This window comes from Mus caroli, unplaced genomic scaffold (assembly GCF_978045245.1).
Source record: "Mus caroli unplaced genomic scaffold, Mus_caroli_1 scaffold_2, whole genome shotgun sequence".
NCBI classification, from domain to species: domain Eukaryota; kingdom Metazoa; phylum Chordata; class Mammalia; order Rodentia; family Muridae; genus Mus; species Mus caroli.
The window spans coordinates 132,821,713-132,842,009 of record NW_028227257.1 but is presented as its reverse complement, the minus strand read 5'-3'; positions in this window follow the sequence as shown (position 1 = coordinate 132,842,009).

The window sequence follows — 20,297 nt, the reverse complement described above, 5'->3', positions numbered from 1 at the left end:
GTGATGCAATCACTGTCATAATACAATCACTGTCATGAGGTATTTCACTTTTGGTCTTAATCTCCAAGTGTTGAATGTGTTTTGGCGTGGGGGGATTTCAATAGTTGTCCAATTTGTGGATACTGGATTGATGGCAAATTTCTTATGAATCATTTGTGCCTTCTCCCAGGTGTACTGCTTCTATGTTTCACCAGGAAAATCCTGAGTATACTACCCATCCTGCTTTTAGGGACATAAACTTACCTGGCCTAGTGGAATGTCTTCCTTATGCCCTGGAGGTTGTGATTCACAAAAAGATGCCAGAGATCTCCTTGTGAGGCTCTGGTTCCAAGACACTCTTGGAACATCTGTCCCTATACTTACTCAGAAACAAGATAATCCGAACAAAGCAAACTGAAAAAGGTAAACAAGACTTGGTAGACTAGGTGATCAGATTAAAAGCCTCTTCCTACTATGCTTTCAGGCAATTATGTGGCCACATATAGTATGTTTGTCCCCTGAGGAAAAGATGCGTCCACAAAGATAGATTGGCAGGACTTACCACTACCCTACACAGAGGCTTATATTGATGGAAAAAGAATGTTGTGGGAAAAAATGTTAAGAGAGTGAAGAATTAAGATTTTTCTTAAAAGTTAGCTCATGCAGGGCTCCTGTGATATTGTATGACCAAGGGACAAAATAATATCAAAATGAGAGATGAAAATAAATTTCTACAAATACATTAAATATAAACAACATATTATGCCAGAAATTGAATAATAACTGCAGCAGTTTTGACTTGAATTTTTTTCTTGGACCTAATGACAATTAAAAATCTGACCATTAAAAGCTGATTATACACTGCTTGTACACATAACAAGTTGCCCAGGCTGGCTTGGAAATCCACCCCCCCCCTCTGTGTCTGTGTGTGTGTGTGTGTGTGTGTGTGAGAGAGAGAGAGAGAGAGAGAGAGAGAGAGAGAGAGAGAGAGAGAGAGCACTACTGATTTATAATCAGGGTTTGCATCTTATTTAGCACACTTTCCATTTTGTTAGAATGTTCAAACATTCAGAGAATAGTCACATAATCTTATATATCAGAAAAAATATCACAGTCATTCCAGCCAAATTATTAAATCTTTTGAATTAATTGTTTCTTAACACTTGGGATTAAACAAAGATTTCTTTCTAGTTTGTCTTGTTTTGCTTTCCTCTGGGAAGAAGGTATAACTGGAATTTAGTCTCCCTCAGGATCTGACCTTATAGCAAGAAATAAGTGTAAGGAACTGATCAGAGTTTATCCTAGAAAGAAGAGAGGGAAGTGTAAGGCAAAAGGGAGAAAGAAACAGATAGATGGTAGAGTATGGTAACTGGCATTCAATCCTACTAAGGAACTCTAGGAGACAGTGAAGAACATGTCCCCAAAATGACCAACAGAAGAAAGGCACTGTGTTGTTTATCCGCAAATATACCCCATCATTTGACAAAAGACATTGATTTACCCTCACATATCACTTGCTCTGTGTCTTGATTGAGGTAAAATCCTTTCTTGAAGGAAATAGCATATGCTATGAGATCTTACTAGAATGTTCTTGGAAGACAAGATGCTAGTCTGATTCCCAGGCACATCAGTTCCAGAGGAACTGTGCTCTTTTTAATCAATCATTACACAATCTTATCTGCCCAGCATTCTTTTCATCTGGAACAGATGGAGCTTGAAGTCCCTTCCTTTTGAACAAACCCTGTTCCAGTGTGGCCACCAAAGCAACAAGAGTGAGCTAACATATTGAATAAAACATGCTTCCATCATAGATGTACAACTCAGTGGAGACTAGTCAAAGTCTTTAGATATAAATGTACATGCTCATTTCTGGATATAAAGTTAGTACAACCATTACAAAATCAGTATAGGGTTTTGATGGTTTACAAAAAAATACCAGGAATTCTCTACCTTCTGTGTTGTGGGCTTCAAGTTCGATTTCATAGGAGTTTGTCATCTTCATAGGAGTCATGCACCAATGGACATCTGTTGATTTCCAGGTTGGATTGTAGTTCATAGGGTAATATCAATGCCTTATCTTTACCAGCAGCATAAGAAGCACTTTTTACTGTGCTTTAGGCATAGTTAAAATGAATCAGCCAAGAGGAAGCTTCCAGGTTAATTCCAACTTGACTTCTCTATATTTTGCAATGATAGTAGGTAGTGTTTTCAGCAATTGTGTCTTGTCATCTAACTCTGGTGGGCAACCAAAAAGAATGGCAAGAGCCTATTTGTTTTATCTCTGGTGCCTTCATCTTATAAGGAGGTTCTTCACATGTGACAACATGAATTTCTTTTGATAACCAGGATATCCTAGGAGTAGACTTATTCAGCCACGCAGGATATCTCCTTCTAACTAATTTTTTCTTACTTACAAATTCTGTTTGACTTATGAAGTTGTAGTTGTCTATACGACTTTCCTATTAAGGAACTAACTACTGTTCACTAGCTAAGTTGACAAGGCATCAAACTTCAGTTTAAGTGTTAGTGTTTACACCCACAGACAAATGCTACACTCATCCTTAAGCTTTCCTTTGCAGAAGCTTTCCTTTGCAGCTCAATGAAAGCATAAACTCATGACTTCTAAACATGCTTAAAATATGGGATGGTTGGGTATGGAGACCTAGCAGAACATGTATACTAACCCTTCTATAGCTTAGGCCAACAGCCCAAAAAATAGAAAGAGAAAGCCAGAGATAATGAGGGAGGAGCTGCAAAAGGTTGTATTGAGAGAGTGGTAAAGCCACTTCAAATATGATCCCAGAACAGCTGTGGTTGTATGCACTGAGTTTCCATAACATTGAACCTTAGAACAGCCAGTCACGGATCATAGAGACTCATAGGGTGTTACAACTTCCTGCTAAACTATTTGCTACTGATGGACTCTGAAGTTATGACAGTCATTGTTTCAGTTGTGTAACCAAGGGTGAACCTGCTAGGCTCCAGTAGATATTTCTAAGCTTGCAGAAAAGTAGATGGTCCTTGTTAAAAATCAGAAGAGCACACACACACACACACAACTCAAAAGGACATGAATGTGGTAAAAGAACTTTTAGAGAGACAGGAAGGTAATGACAGAGGAAGGAGGTAGAGAAGAGAAAGAATAGGGAACAAGAGCAAATACTATAAATACTATATACATGTATGTATAATTTATAAAAATTAAAAAAGCACAAAATTTCTCAAGAAACTAGTTAGAACCACCACATGACTTACTCTACCACTATTAAGTGTAGACCCTAAGGAATAAAAATTAGCACAAAATAGAGAAAACTATACATCTATGTTTATTGTTGTACAATTTATGATAGTCAAGTTCTGAAACTAGACTAGGTGACTGTCAAACAATGATATACAAAGAAGTATGGCCTATGTATACTCTGGAGTATTATCCAGCTATAATTAAAGCCAGCCCCAGAAAGACAAGTATTGCTTTTTTATTTTGCATATGAAATCTGGGATGAGGAAAAACCTGAATGTAGCAAGGGGAAGAGGTATATGAGGAAAGTGTATGGGGGACAAAGACACTGTATGGGAAATGGGCTGCTGGCCCATAATAAGAACAGATAGGAACCAAGTGCATCATAAGTATGTATTAACATGTCATGGGCTCTTTTTGTGTCATGGACTGTTTATGTTGTTGTTGTTGATTTTTGGAGGTTTTTTTGGTGGTTGTTATTGTTGTTGTTTTAACAATTAATGCACATTGAAAGAAAATGGATAGGGAAAGAAGATAAATTTAAGAAAATAGGGGGAAAATGGTCACCCTAAAGAAAAAAAAGGCTTCTACAATGATCATTTGCTGAAAGTGTTAGGTAAGAGTGGTGCTTCTTATGGCTTCTCTGTCATCATTTGATGAAAAAAAAAAAACAAAACTGCTTTACTATCAAGCCAAGAGTAAAGGAGGAGTTGGGGGGAGACAAACAAAGCCTTGGTGTACTTGATACATTTTTGTAGCCATGGTAAACTAAGATAGCCAATAAAGAAACTAAAACTATCTAAGTGAGGATATCTTTAGCTTCATGGTGAATAAAAAGGAAGAAACATGTTAATAAACATTGATGGGGTAGACACTCAATGGCATGTCTGCAAATGAATGAAGATTTTAAGAAGAAAAAAAATGGAAAAGATCTCACTAAATAGATACCAACTAAGTGGTTTTTAGCAAGAAATGTGGCAAGATGTGAAGTTATTGCTGGCACATAAGATTTCAATAAAATAAAATAGGAAACCTGTAAAAGGTCAACAGATTTGTCTAAGAACAATATTGACAGTGTTTTCTCAACTTGACTCTCTGGCATACCACATTTTGCACAACCACAGGATACCTGCACTGCCATCTAATTAATAATGCATTTCAAAAAAGCTATCATTCAGTTCACTTGCTTTTGTTAAATTAAGTGATGGTGTCTGTAAAATCATGACTAAACTTTTCAAGAAACCATTAACGATCACTTCAGCTTATCTCACATGCTAGTTATGTGAGTAAAATAGAGCCCTCAAAGCCAGTATTATCTGATCTTTGTTCTTTAATTCTGACCTTTAGGATCTGTGCCTGTCTGAAGATTCATTTTCTCATTTACAACATTAAGGGTGATTACTGGTGTTGCACATGTGACTCACACTAAAAACATTCCTTCTTTAAGCAACCACTCTGCTCTTCCAGCAGGATGCTGAAACAGACTTTGATTTTGAAGAACCAGAAAGGATGTGAAGAGAGCTCACCAAGGAAACCGGTGAGACGCTCTTCTTTAGAGAAGCAGAAAAGGATGCAGTGTCACAGAGAACGTTGGGAGAAATGCAAGATTTGAAGAGGACACATAGATACCAGCTGACTACAAGGATCAAGTGCAGCTCAGGTTCTTATTGAGCAAAGCTTCTGCGTAATCTACACCATCTCGTGACATTTCAGAATCCACTTATGCTGCAAAAGAGAAACATTGCCTGAATCTGACCTGAGAAAAAACAGATAGTAAAAGCTAATATTCTGCAGAGAAATTAGCAGGGGAAAAATGCAGTAGCAGCAATTCATAGTAAATTTAGGAACAACTACATGATGGGAGACAAAAAAAAAAAATGAAACCTCTCAGTACAGGCAGGGACAATAGTCTCTGGCAAAAATGGGATGGGGGAGGGGTGTGAAGTCAAACTTGGGGAAAAAAAGGAAAGGAAAAGAAAAAGAAAGCAAGAAAACAGGGAGGTTGTAAATGCTTTAATAAAATAATGAATTGTATTGATCTATCTACAACTTCAGTTGCTGATTTTTGAAGTTCTTTTTTTCTTCTATCTGTGCTTGAAGTGTTTATGGCAACCCCTTTAAGACATGCCATTTCTCTCACCTGAACTGTTATTGATCCGAAATCCCCACTGGTGATGGGCATGAGCTTTAGGGTCAAGTGAATGGGAGTGGAAATTATGTGCAACAGTTTTTGTCTCTTCCAACTGCACCCACATGTGTGCAGAAGTGAGAACTATCTGAAAAATATCCTTTCAAAGACAGTCATGTAGGAGTCTTGTAGATTCCTTTGTTTTTCTTACATTAATGACCAAGCTGAAGTTAATTATAAAAATAGAAGTCTTAAAAATAAAAATATGGGCAAACTTTGGAGAATTGCCCTATACTCTTTTATACTGGATGTTAGGGTCGGCCAGTTCTTTTGACACTATGTGTTCTACTATGTTTTAAGGTTATGTGGGCTACATTACTTTGCTACACCAAATGGATACATTTGAGTCAGGTTAAATTATTTTAAAGTAATAGGAGATCTGACCAACTCATCTGACTCACGTATAGTAATAGGTGAGAGGATAACCTCAGATTTGATTATAAAATGCATACTACTCCTTAATTTGAAGGTAGTGGTTGGCAGTTACCATGTATAATCTACAGTAGAAGAAGGCAAGTCAGCCATGAGATTGGGATTGTAAGAGTATTGAGCTGGAGTGAGGCATGCAGCTTGCTTACTTTCTCACCTGCATTCACATGGAAACATACTTGAGCATTCCTAACTGCTGGACTTCTGGAATTCAAAATTCTGGGTGTTTGTTTGTGTTTGCTTTTGCTTTTCTTTTGTTTTTAGATTCTATGTATTCAATTTTAATGGGCCAGAAAACGCATTAATCAATGCGCAGTGTTAGTGTGAGCTTTGGGAGAATTGCTTGAACTTAATTCTGTGGGTGCACATTCACATTCTCAAAGATAAAAGGACAAAATTCACGAAACAAAAATCTCATCTCATATTCTCTCAGATACAGCAATTCCTTACAGAAACTTCTGACCTAACATAAATGTCTCTGTACAATGCAGTTCAATTATTAGTAATGATCCCTCCAGTTGGTGGCATAGGATAGGTACACATGTATCCTTTCTCCCTCAACAAATTTCTAGATTTCACTAACAACCACATAGGATCCTAGAGAGCTAATGCCTTTGTTCTTATCAGTGGCTTTGCTAGTAACAGGCACTCTAGGTACCTATCCATGCTCTGAGATAGCTAGGTCCTCATGAGCTACTACTTCATTTTATGGTGCTATCAGAACGGATTCTTTTCACTGTTTTTCAAAAAGAAAAATTTAAGTTTGAAAATTAAATAGCTCCTAAGGCCCCATGGTGCCATCATTATCCTTAACAAGACAGCAATGTCTGTGGCTCAGTAAAGGGTGCAGAGATAAACCACTATGGAGAAACAGTTCCAGGGAACAGTGTCTGCTTTATTGTATGTCAGCAACAACCTATAGAGTAGAAGCCTTTCAACTGTGATTGGCTGGCACATTTCATCTCCTCATCTTGGAAACTGACTGCTCATATCACACAGGGTCCCTAGGCAGAAGAACCTCAATAAAGGAGACGTGGAGTTTGTACTCTTGTCGACACCAGCTGCCAGTGACTCATGCCATTTCAGAATTCAGTGTTCTATCTTCAGGAGGATGGTGTTCTATGCTTCTTATTTAGAAGCACAGTGTGCATATCAGGCCAGCCACCACATCATGCTTACATTTCCTCCTACAATGTGGCTTATGGCAATGCCGGGATTTAGGTTCACTTCATTTTTTAAAATTTATACTCATTATCAATAGCCCAGAAGGTTGAATAAAAGGGCAAATCTCATGATGAGCCAGCTTTGAATGCTTCCTTACCAAATACATTTTAATTACTTAAAATATCTTGCTGATATTTCTTCCAATAAGCATATTAAAACCACTCCATTATAAATATGCAGTTAATTATGCTAACCATCATGAGGCAAAGCATGCCCTTTTACAAATAAGTGTATCTCAAATAATCAATGTTTATGATGCTGCAAAATGACATATCCCATTCCATAATAGCTTTGTCTTCTATTTTGATTTTTCATACATGAAACTTAATTTTTCTTAACCTTAGATTGCAGTTAAAGGACAAATAGCCCTCACTAGTGTCCTTCTTCATGCTAAGCAACATTCATTGGCAATGTATGAGCACAAGAAATCGTGACAGAATGGTTATATGGAGAAAATGAATAACACTCCTCCTTCAGAAAAGGCAAGAGCTATCCCAGGTGGAGGCTGCATAAACAGTTATTACTGTGCTGAACTTCAAACCTGGTTTATTACGTACTTCAGAGGGTCAGAATCTAAAAGGCATGCAAGGTGAAGCTTTTTAAGTTCATTATTTACTGTGGCCTCTTAAAGAAGCATGCAGATTGTGAGGGGTTATTGGAGCTGGTTTCAGAATTCAGAACGAAGAGCCCTACCAACAGCTTTCTAATTGAATCTCAAAAGACTGTAATTGTGTTCCACTCTGTAGTCAGCCACCATTCCATGCGGCTACAGTCAGTTGTAGGTAATCAGATTACTTGTGGGTTACTGCCTGCAGCCTGCAGAAAAGTGCCAAGAGTAGAAGGCAAAGTGTTGTAGGGTTAATGAAGCTTAATATGGTGCCAATATCATACTGAGCCATCGCCTACAGAGTGAGAAAGGATTATATCCCATGTTAATATGCCGTTTGACCCGTGCCAGAGAAGCGGTCTAAATCACTGAATAAGTATGTAAGTCACCACAGAGGAGTGTTTGCCATGCCAGCTCTCATCACTGTGAAAACAAGTTGTTCCCTTGCTTGTGAATGGTAACTTTCATGCTCTTTAAAGTACAGTTTCAACATTGGCTCTGTACATCCCTGGAAAGGCCATAAAGCCATTGGAGTCTCTAAGTTGGAGCCAATGCAAAGAAACTGACATACATTTTGCCAAAATGATCTCAACTCCTCTGGAGAATACATCTTCCACTGAAGTACTGCAACTGCCCTACATTCATCAGTGACTGCAGTTCTTCAAGTTGGCCTGTAACTAAGTTGCTTAGGCCATTTGTGCCATAGGATTCTTACCACTAAGTCTCTGGCCAAGTAATGTCTCAAATTAAGGCTTAACGTACTGGAAGAGAAAAATAGCAAAACTCATGCTGTCTGTACTGCAAACACTCAGCCTCCTGGTGATTGGAGCACACAAGGAGATGAGGTACCATTTCCTTGAAGGATGGCACTACCAGAGCCTCCTCATCCTCTCATGTGCCTGGAGAGGAAGAAGGAGGAATTCTTAGTAGCTATATGTATAGTTGGAAGTCATCCTGTCAACAAATTTGATTATGCTCATAAACACATACATATTTACAATTAAAACCCTGCTCCAAGACTTTGGAACACTCCATGTTAAGTGTTCTATCACACTCCTCCCTCATGCATGGCTCAGGGATCTGTGCACAAAAGGAAGCAGAACGATTGTAAAAGCCAGTGGTGAGGGATGAATCCAAATAAAGAAGCAAGAACAATGCACATTTGGACTTACTGAGAATGTGACAATCTTCCCTAGATCTGCACAGGTTAAAACCAGGCAAAAGTCCCAACACTGAGACAGGAAATGAGACACAAATTTCCTGTCCTAACAAAGAGAAGTTATTTGTGATTGATAAGTACTGGGAGAGGGAAAATCAGTTTTGTTTAATGGAGAGTTACTAGATTTGTCAGTAACTCTCCAGAGCAGGGTTCATGCCAGGAATACTTGGAAACCACAAATGCACTCCTTTTTTGGTGAGTTTTTGGTATCATTTTTAAATTTTTATTCTTAGTTTTGTTTCTTTGTTTGTTTGTTTGTTTGTTTTCTTATTGGTTTCTGTTCGGTTTGATTTTTATGTTTTGTTATTGTTTGTTGTTTTGGTTTCTTGGAGAGAGAGAACATGAACTTGAGTGGTTTGGGGGTAGAGGGGACTTATGGGAAGAGTTGGAGGAAGAAACAATATGTTCAAAAGATATTAAATGAACACATTTTTATTTAATTAAAAAAAGCCTCCTGTAGACATCAGAAGTCTCTATACAATCCTCTGAATATAAAATTAGCTTATTTGAAGTATTCTCCACATTGGAAGTGTATAGATGGTTCAGCAGTTAAGAGCATGTGCTACTCTAATAGAAGCACAGGGTTTGATTCCCAGCATCCTCATAGTGTCCCACTACCATTTGTAACTCCAGTTCTAAGGGATCTGGATTTTCTGATTCTATGGCCACCACACACACATATGGCATACACATACATTCAGGCAAATCACAACCACATGCTCATGCACACACACACACACACACAGAGAGAGAGAGAGGGGGGGGGAGAGGGGGGGAGAAGAGCTGAGCAGGGAGAGGAGAGCAAATGAGGAAGAGAAAGAAAATTAAAAAACAAAAACAAAACAAATGTCCAAATTACTTTAACTTTGAGGTTATAGAAGAAAAAGAACCAGGCTCCAGGGTACAGTGTGCTAGTCTGTACATTCCTACCTTGGCACTCACTTTTATTCCTTATTTAAAATAGAAAGTACATGTTCAGTATACAAACTTCAAAAGATGCACTATTCCAGATGAATTTGAAAATTACCCTTTCTAACTCTGTGAAGAATTTAGTTGGGATTTAGATGGGGATTGCATTGAATCTGTAGATTGCTTTAGGCAAGATAGCCATCTTTACTATATTAATCATGCCAATCCATAAGCATGGGAGATCTTTTCATCTTCTGAGATCTTCTTCGATTTCTTTCTTCAAAGACTTGAAATTCTTATCATACAGATCTTTCACTTGCTTAGTTAGAATCACACCAAGGTATTTTATATTATTTGTGAAAATTTTGAAGGGTGTTGTTTCCCTAATTTCTTTCTTAGCCTGTTTATTTGCAAATTCATCTGGAAAAAAAAAAGACCTAGGTTAGCAAAAACTATTCTCAACAATAAAAGAACCTCTGGTGGAATCACCATGCCTGACCTCAAGCTGTACTACAAAGAGATTGTGATAAAAACTAAATGATACTGGTACAGTGATAGACAGGTAGATTAATGGAATAGAATTGAAGACCCAAATATGAAACCGCACACCTATGGTCACTTGATCTTTGACAAAGGAGCTAAAACCATCCAGTGGAAAGAAGATAGCTTCTTCAACAAAGGTGCTGGGTCAACTGGCAGTTAGCATGTAGAAGAATGTGAATTGATCCATTTTTATCTCCTTCTGCAAAGCTCAAGTCTAAGTGGATCAAAGAACTCCACATAAAACCAGAGACACTGAAACTTAAGGAGGAGAAAGTGGAGAAGAGCCTCGAAAATATGGGCACAGGGGAAAGATTCCTGAACAGAACACCAATAGCTAGTTCGTAAGATCAAGAATCAACAAATGGACCTCATAAAGTTGCAAAGCTTCTGTAAGGCAAAGGACACTGTCAATAAGACCAAAAGGCAACCAACAGATTGGGAAAAGATCTTTACTAACCCTAAATCTGATAGGGGGCTAATGTCGAATAAATATAAGGAATTCAAGAAGTTGGACTCCAGAAAACCAAATAACCCTATTTAAATGGGGTACAAAGCTAAACAAAGAATTCTCAACTGAGGAATACCAAATGACTGAGAAGCACCTAAAAAAATGTTCAACATCCTTAATCATCAGGGAAATGCAAATCTAAACAACCCTGAGATTCTACTTCACACCAGTCAGAATGACTAAGATCAAAAACTCAGGTGACAGCAGATGCTGGCAAGGCTGTGGAGAAAGAGGAACACTCCTCCATTGCTGGTAGGACTGCAAGCTGGTTTAACCACTCTGGAAATCAGTTTGACAGTTCCTCAGAAAATTGGACATAGTACTTCCAGAAGATCCAGCAATACCACTCCTGGGCATATACCCAGAAGATGCTCCAACATGCAATAAGGACACATGCTCCACTATGTTAATAGCAGCCTCATTTATAATAGCCAGAAGCTGGAAAGAACCCAAATGTCCCTCGACAGAGGAATGGATACAGAAAATGTGGTACATTTTCACAATGGAGTACTACTCAGCTGTTAAAAACAACGAGTTTATGAAATTCCTAGATAAATGGATGGATCTGGAAGATATCATCTTGTGTTAGGTAACCAAATCACAAAAGAACACATATGATATGCACTCATTGATAAGTGGATATATATGATAATATATATATTAGGTATTTTCCTCATTTACATTTCCAATGCTATACCAAAAGTCCCCCATACCCTCCCACCCACCCACTCCCACTTTTTGGCCCTGGTGTTCCCCTGTACTGGAGCATATAAAGTTTGCAAGTCCAATGGGCCTCTCTTTCCATTGATGGACGACTAGGCCATCTTTTGATACATACGCAGCTAGAGTCAATAGCTCCGGGGTACTGGTTAGTTCATAATGTTGTTCCACCTATAGGGTTGCAGATCCCTTTAGCTCCTTGGGTACTTTCTCTAGCTCCTCCAATGGGGGCCCTGCGATAAGTTGGTATTAGCCCAGAAGCTCAGAATACCCAAGACACAATTTGCAAAACATATGAAACTCAAGAAGAAGGAAGACCAAAGTGTAGATACTTCGATCCTTCTTAGAAGGAGTTCTAAGAAGTTCTAAAATACCCACTGAAGGAGTTACAGAGACAAAGTTCAGAGCAGAGTCTGAAGGACCAACCATACAGAGACTGCCTCACTTGGGGATCCCATAAACAACCGCCAAACCCAGACACTATGGCAGATGCCAACAAGAGCCTGCTGATGGGAGCCTGACATTGCTGTCTCCTGAGGACCTTTGCCAGTGCCTGGCAAATACAGAAATGGATGTTCACAATTATCCATTGGATGGAGCACAAAGTCCCAATGAAGGAACTAGAGAAAGTACCTAAGGAACTGAAGGGGTCTGAAGCCCCATAGGAGGAATATCAATATAAACTAACTAATATCCCCAGAGTTCCTTGGAACTAAATCACCAATCAAAGAAAACATATGGTGGAACTTGTGGTTCTAGCAGTATATGTAGCAGAGGATGGCCTAGTCAGTCATCAGTGGGAGGAGAAGCCCTAGGTCCTGTGAAGGTTCTATGCCCAAGTATAGAGGAATGCCAGGACTGGGAATAGGAGTGGGTGGGTTGGGGAGCAGGGGAAAGGGGAGAGGGGATAGGGGATTTTCAGAGGGGAAACTAGGAAAGGGGATAACATTTGAAATGGAAATAAAGAAAATATCTAATAAAAATATCTAGAAAAGAAGATGCACTAGTATAATATGAAGTGAAATTCCACTACTTACTATATTTAGTGACTGAACACTTTCGGCAATAAGCTATAAACACATCTGTATATATTGGCTTTTGTAGTTATGTGTGCATGTATGCCTAGACCCATGTTATGCTTGCACTTGAATTCATATTTGGGGGAACATTTAGTTTTACATGAATTTATATATGTATATTTTTAAATGAGTTATAATGGAAAGAATGTTTAAATGTGCAATATAATTTTTTGTTTACATGATACAAAGCCATAAAACTAGTTTATTTACATCTCATAAGCCTGGTATGAATTATTATAATCAATAGATTTTTGAATTTCAGATAAATGGAATGACATACTGTGTGCTTTTACATTTTCATTCCTTTCATTCAGTATTATGCCTGTGAAGTTTATCTTTGCCTATGTGTGAACAATCCCTCTCACTGTCAGAAAATTCCACTATGAGCTTATGATTAAGTTAATTAGGTTTTTTATTATTTCTAGATTACTACTATGATCAGTAAAACAACCATAAATAGCCTCTATATATTTCAAGGTAAAGATCACAACTCATTTCCCTTGATCAACACCCCCAAACTAAAATTCCTGATAGAAATTGACATCTGCCTTTCAAACCTGTACAACATCAACTAATCACTGAACATAGAGCCCACTTGTCCCACGTACCTTCCAGCATGTGGAACATCAGTCATCCGAGTCTTAGCATCTCAATAGGCAGCTTCCTACACTTTTAACTATTGTTTCTCTCAATAGTGTGATACTCATGCTTTTTGAGCTCAATGAAAAATTAAACGTTCAGCATCAGTAGAGTGCCTAGTCAAACAGTTATTCATTGAAAAGTTAACTGGGGAAAACAGAGCTGTCTCAGCAGTTAAAAGCACTTGTTACTTTTGCAGAGGACCTGCATTGAGTTTCCAGCATCCATATACACAATTTGTCTTAACTCTGCTCTAGAGGATACAGTGCCATCCTCCAACCTCTATAGGTACAAGTCATGCACACACTGTAAAAACATATGTACAGGCAAACACTGATAAACTAGAGAAAATAAATATTCTTCAAAATTTATCATTTGCATTGCTAATTTCTTTCCAGGAACTCGTTAAAAGCCCATGGCAAACTGTGAAAATACTTTCTTGTTAATTTTTTTCATTTGTAGACAAAGTTTAGTATTCATTTTTATTTATTAAGAAAAAAGTCTTTCTTTTTAAACAGTACAGTTTGATATACTTTGACTTGTATTAACCCCTAAAGATCTGTCACTGCAATCATGATATGAATATTAACCCATATTTGGTTCCCCAGAATATTTTGTAATTCATCCTTTCCTCTGAAAACCTACTTCCACTGGCAGCTACTGACTTGCTTTCTTTTACTAGAAGATAATGGCCTCTTCACATATTGTATATAATAATGATAGATTACAGATTCCTTTAATTTGCCTTCTTTCACTTGCAACAATTACTTTGAAAACCATCCAATAATTTCACCAGTAGTTTTATTTTTATTACTTAGTAATATTCCATAGACAGGCACTACCAAATTTTTAAATGAATTACCTGTTGAACAATCTGTGAATTAATTTTGGTCTTTGGCTATTATAAACAAAGGTGGTAAGCTCACTATTAATAAGTTTTGTATAGATATATACTTTCAATCATCATGAATGATATTGAGAAGTATAATATCTGGAGTGTCTGATAAGAGGCTGCTTAAACTTTTCTTAAAATGACAATCTGTTCTCCAAAGTGATTTTGCCTTTATTGTATCTGCAGACACAATTTAAGAATTTTGCTGTTATATAACCATAACATTAGTTAATGGCATATTTTAAATGTTTTAGCCATGGGGTAACTTAGTGAGGCTTAATTTGCATTCTCTAATGAATTGGCATTTATGTCTACCTGTCTGCCAAATATATATTTATGAAATGTCAGTTTATATATTTCGTTCACTTTCAAGTGGATTTGTCTTTTTGTTGACTTTTGGGGATTGTTTTGCATATTCTAGGCACAAATTCTTTGTCAGATATACAATATGCAGATATGTCATTCCTGTCGGTGCATGATACTTTACTTTCATAATAACTTTTAAAGACTATTTTTTAGTGTTAAGATAATTGCTTTAGTCTTGTTAAGTAATAGTTCATATTTTCTGCTTGTATTTAAGAATCCTTTGTCAAACCCTATAGATTACACATTTATTTATATTTGGCTTCTCTCATTTACAATTACCTTGAAACCTATTTGTGTTATTGTTTTCAACAATAATTTTATTTGAACTGGTTAGTAGTGTCTGGTTGAATGGATATCACATTTAAATGTTTCACCTCTGAAAAGGATTATGAGTTATTTATTTAAGATGGTTTCTAATATTCTGAAAATTATAAATCTAACTCTTACACATTAGTTATTAAATTATATTACTTGAGTCATCTCAAGTTAATAATGGTGCCCCTCATGTGTTAAGGCCAAGGGTGTTTCTTGTAGGCTGTGACTTTTGCCATGTCTACCAAGCCATTTCAAGTGCTCAAAATAATGATGATTTCCCTTAAATAAACAGCTTTGATACCTTTGTAAGAAGAGTAGTTGGGTGGGCTGGTGAACAGGGAGATGGGGGATTTCAGAGGGGAAACTAGGAAAGGGACTAACATTTGAAATATAAGTAAAGAGAATATCTAATAACAAGGGAGAAGAAGAAGAAGGAGAAGAAAGAGGAGGAGGTGGTGGAGGAGGAGGAGGAGGAGGAGGAGGAAGAGGAAGAGGAAGAGGAAGAAGAAGAAGAAGAAGAAGAAGAAGAAGAAGAAGAAGAAGAAGAAGAAGAAGAAGAAGAAGAAGAAGAAGAAGAAGAAGAAGACGACTATTTGTGAGGGCTAGTTGAGAACATGTTCAGTTCTAGTCACCTTCATTTGGACAATAGGAAACAAGATAGTAAAAACTATCCAACTTGGTTATTTCTTTTACCCGTATTTTGGCTGTGCTAAAACATGCTAAAATGGTCTTTACCTACAGATAACAATTGCCTGTGAATAAACTCTCATGGAGTGCATCAAAACAATGACGAAGTGATTAAAGCTAGCAGAGATTCAGTTGTGCTTTCCTATACGACACAGAAAACAGTTTATATCTATGAGAAATGTAACTATGTTTGATTGCAAATTTATTTAATCCACAGATCAATTCGGGTAAAACTTTCATGTTGATAAGACCAGTTCTTGCCAGCAGACAAGGCATGTCTGTTTAATGCAGATCCACCCTTATTTGTTTAGGAATATTCTAGTGCTTCAGTATAGAAGTTTTGTCTCTTTTACCAAATTTATAAATATCTCAATGCTTGATGAAATTAATATTTTATTTCAATACTTTAATATTGATTCCAAGTGTTTAGGGAAATAACCAGTTTTTCTTTGGCACCTCTCCTTCTATGTGCCTGTTAACCTCTCAGAACAGTGCCAAGGAGAAATGGTGTGGATGGATACTTTTCCTTTATCCCCAGTCTTGGGCAGCATGCATTTTCTAATTACTTAAAAAAAGTAAACTGTGGCTGTGCATAAGCTTGAGAGAATGCCTTCTTAATTGTTGTTTCTGATATTTTTTCATGAATAGATAATAAAGTTCTTGAGATATTTTTCTAATTTTTTTTTCTTTTCAGTCTGTTGTGAATAGGAAAGATAAAATCAACTCAGATTGATCTGGGGTTATTTTTATTAATTTTATTTATATTATCACAGCATACACATATACATACACAAACTTATACGAAAGACAAAGCTTTGTAAAAATGAATTGAAAAGGTCTTCTTCCCTTAATTTTCTGACTTTACATAGAATTTATTTCAATTGATATTCACTGTAAATCACTAGTGAAGCAATCTATACTTAAAATATTATTTGTGTAAATCCTCCTTCTTAACAACTGTATTCTTTAAGTGAGCATGGTGCTACATGCCTTTAACACCACCATGTGGGAGATAGAGATGGGAGAATCAGAAGTCAAAATCATCATGGGATCAAATTCAACCTGAGCTACATGAGCCCTGGTCTCAAACAAACAAACATGATTATTTCCTTTAGTAGCTCCAGGATTATGCAGGTTTCTTTTTGTCTGAACTTTTGTACCATGAATTCTTGTAGGCAGTATCCAAGTACTTCCTCAAAAGGATTAGAAGATTGGCTGATGGGTCCTCAGTTTCTATGTCTCTGGAACTTTAGAATCTTTTAGACCATTGAGTCATCTCTGACATCAACCATTCTTGGGAATTTCTTTTCAGTCAGATCTCACTAGACAATGTAATTGTTTTTTTTTTTTTGTTTTGTTTTTGTTTTTTTAAAGAACAACTTGTGATTTTTTGGTGGGGGAGGGCACTGCTCTGTTTTTATTCCATTGTTTGGGTTCTTATTTAAATTTTTTCTTGTACTAGTGTTCAGACTTCTTCCTTCCTTCCTTCCTTTCTTTCATTCATTCTTTTTCTGGCTTCCTGTGACAAAGCTTGGGAGTGCAAACTCTTTCCTCTCATCAATGCATTGTGCTGGTACAGTTTCCTCAAGGCAATGTTTAACGGCTTTGACCCATGTTAGAACAGTTTCTGATTTTCTTTTTGCTTTGCTTTCCTTTCTTTGGTGTGTTGAGTAGAATATTTTTGTGTTTACAATTATTTTGGGTATTTTTCAGATATCATTCCCTCATTAATATCTATTTTTATTCCACTATGATCAGAGATTTTTAAAAAATGTGCTACTTAATTGTTGCAGGATATTTGGTTATATTGTGAACCCTGAGACTGTGTTGTTTACTCAAAAAACCTGTTTCTCCTTGTGGTGTGGCTCAGCCTTAGCACATAACTTTAATGTCTTTGGCTTGAAAACAAACTGTTACTACACACTGTCAATCCCAAACTATGAAGGTAAAGTTACTTTACAGAAGAAAATATCTACATTTGAAAGTGATGTCCAATTGAGAGACAAAGTGACAAATCAGAGAAACGCTTAACAAAATAGGATAAGCCCAACTCTCATAAGAACACAGAAAGAAGAGGGACAACTTAAGAGAGCAGCACAGAGAGAAAAAAAATGAGAGAGGGCAGTTTTACCAGGACAGTTGTACAGACACAGGTTGCACAGAGAGAACAAGGTGACACAGGTGAAGACAAAATTAGCCAGAGAAAGAGAAGATTAGAACTTATTGCCAAAATAGTATGAAGCCAAGCATAGACATTTAGTCAGAAGCTGAAAGAAGCCAGTTTGAATCAGTCAGTGTGGAGAGGAGTTTGGAGCCAGAACAGCTGACTTGCCCATCCATCTAGAGCTTAGAAAGATTTATAAAGGGTAAGGCTATTCAGTAATGAGTCTCAGAGACTGAAAATGTTCTAGGTATATATATATGATTGTAAAGAGCTAGAAGCTTGCAGACCTAGGCTAGCAGGCAAAGGCAGTAAGCCTCTGAAATGACAGTTTCATCAGTCTAGTAAAAGATAATTTTTCACCTAAGAGTTACTTTTACATTAACTAAAGCTCTTTGTAGTAGACAAAAATATTGTCTGTGTAAAGGCATATCCATGTACTTTTGAAAAAGACTGTATCATTCTGCCATTGGATAGAGTATTGAAATAACGCCAATTATTACTTTTTAAAGTCAACACTAATTGTTCATATGTGTGGTGCTTTCAAATGTTAAAGAAAAAGTTTTAATATTTTGATTTATAATTTTAAGTTTGTTCACAGTGTGTTCTATCAAATTATCATTATGTGTTTTTAAACTCAGTTACTGCATACATGAACTAAAGGTTTCTTTTTTTGTTTGTTTTCTTGGTATGTTGACTGATAACCACTGTTAAATGACGTATTATCCATGGAGATATGTTTGTTTTAAAACACAATTTATATGATATTTATACATTATTTTAGAATTTTTCATTAATGCCAGCATGATATACTAATTTATTTTAGACAAAAGATCAACTATATTTATATAAGCATCGTGGATTTTTCTGATCTTTCTGATTCCCTGACTTTTCTGCATATCAGTGTTACTAATACAGAAAATCATTTGGTAATGTTTCAGTAGTTGAATACATATTTGGGGGTGGGGGGTGTGAGAGATTATACACAGAAAAATGAAATCTGAATTCTCTCACTTCTCCTTTACAAACTATCCCACAGCTCACCTCATGTGTCCTTACTTCACAAGTTTCCCTCTTCAGCAAATGGACATCTGTGACAATTGACATAGCTCAGCAAGATGTCTCTTCATGTGATCTGGGCTGTTCACTCACTCACTCAAATGTGGCTGAGGCTGGCTTCTCAGTGAATCTGAAGGTAATGTATGATCAGCTGAAACCCCAAATACTGTCATCCATGAAAGGCATGAATTTCCTCAGATCATGGCCACTGGACTTCAGATGCAAAGTTGTGATAGGACACTTATGACAAAGGCACATTTTCTGGCCTTAGGAACCATCACTGCCATACTCTGTGTATCACAGGTGAATCAGGGTACTCATAGTTAAGATTGAGAATTCAGTTCTGTTTCCTAAAGGTGTGACTCGGAGTCCACCTTCTAGACCCAAATTATTTACCTGATTTCTCTGAGTTAATTTTGTATCCAGCCACTTTGCTGAAGGTGTTTATCAGCTCTAGGAGTTCTCTGGTCAAATATTTGGAGTTGTTCATATATACTATCATATCAACTGCAAATAGTGATACTTTGACTTCTTCCTTTCCAATTTGTATCTCCTTTAGTTGCTTTGGCTAGAATTTCAAATACCATATTGAATAGATAGGAAGTGAGTAGTCTTGTCCCTGATTTTAGTGGAAACGCTTTAAGTTTCTCTCCATTTAGTTTGATGTTGGCTATTGGCTTGCTGTATATTACTTTGATTACATTCAGTTATGTGCCTTGTATCCAAATCTCTCTAAGACTTTAAACATGAGGGGGTGTTAGATTTTGTCAAAGGTCTTTTCAGCATCTAAAATGAGATAACTATGAGATTTTATTTTCTTTCAGCTTGTTTATGTAGTGGGTTATATTAATGGGTTTTCATATATTGAACCATCCCTATATCCTTTGAATGAAAATATGTAATTTCACTCATGATGGATGTTTTTGATATTTTCCTGGATTTGGCTTGTATTTTGTTGAGTATTTTTGCATCAATGTTCATAAGAGAAATTAGTCTGAAATTTGTTTCTTTGTTGAGTCTTCATGTGGTTTATATAACAGGGTGACTATGGCTTCATAAAATGAATTTGGCAGTGTTCCTTCAATTTCTGTTTCATGGAATAGTTTGAGGAGTATTGGTATTAGATCTTTTTTGAAAGTCTTGTAGAATTCTGCACTAAAACCATCTGGCCCCACTCTTTTTCTGGTTGAGAGACTATTAGTGACAGCTTCTCTAGGGGTTATAGAGCTGTTTAAATAGTTTACCTGATCTTGATTTAACTTTGGTAATGGTATCTGTCTAGAAAATTGTCCATTTCATTTTCTGATTTTGTGGAGCACAGGCTTTTGACCTAATGATTCTTTGAATTTCCTCAGTGTCTGTTGTTATCTCGCCATTTTCTGGTTTTGATTATTTGGATACTGTCTCTTTGTCTTTTGGTTAGTTTGACGAAGGGCTTGGCTATCTTGTTGATTTTCTCAAAGGCCAAGCTCTTGGTTTTGCTGATTCTTTGGCTTGTGTTCTTTGTTTCTTACTGATTGATTTCAGACCTGATT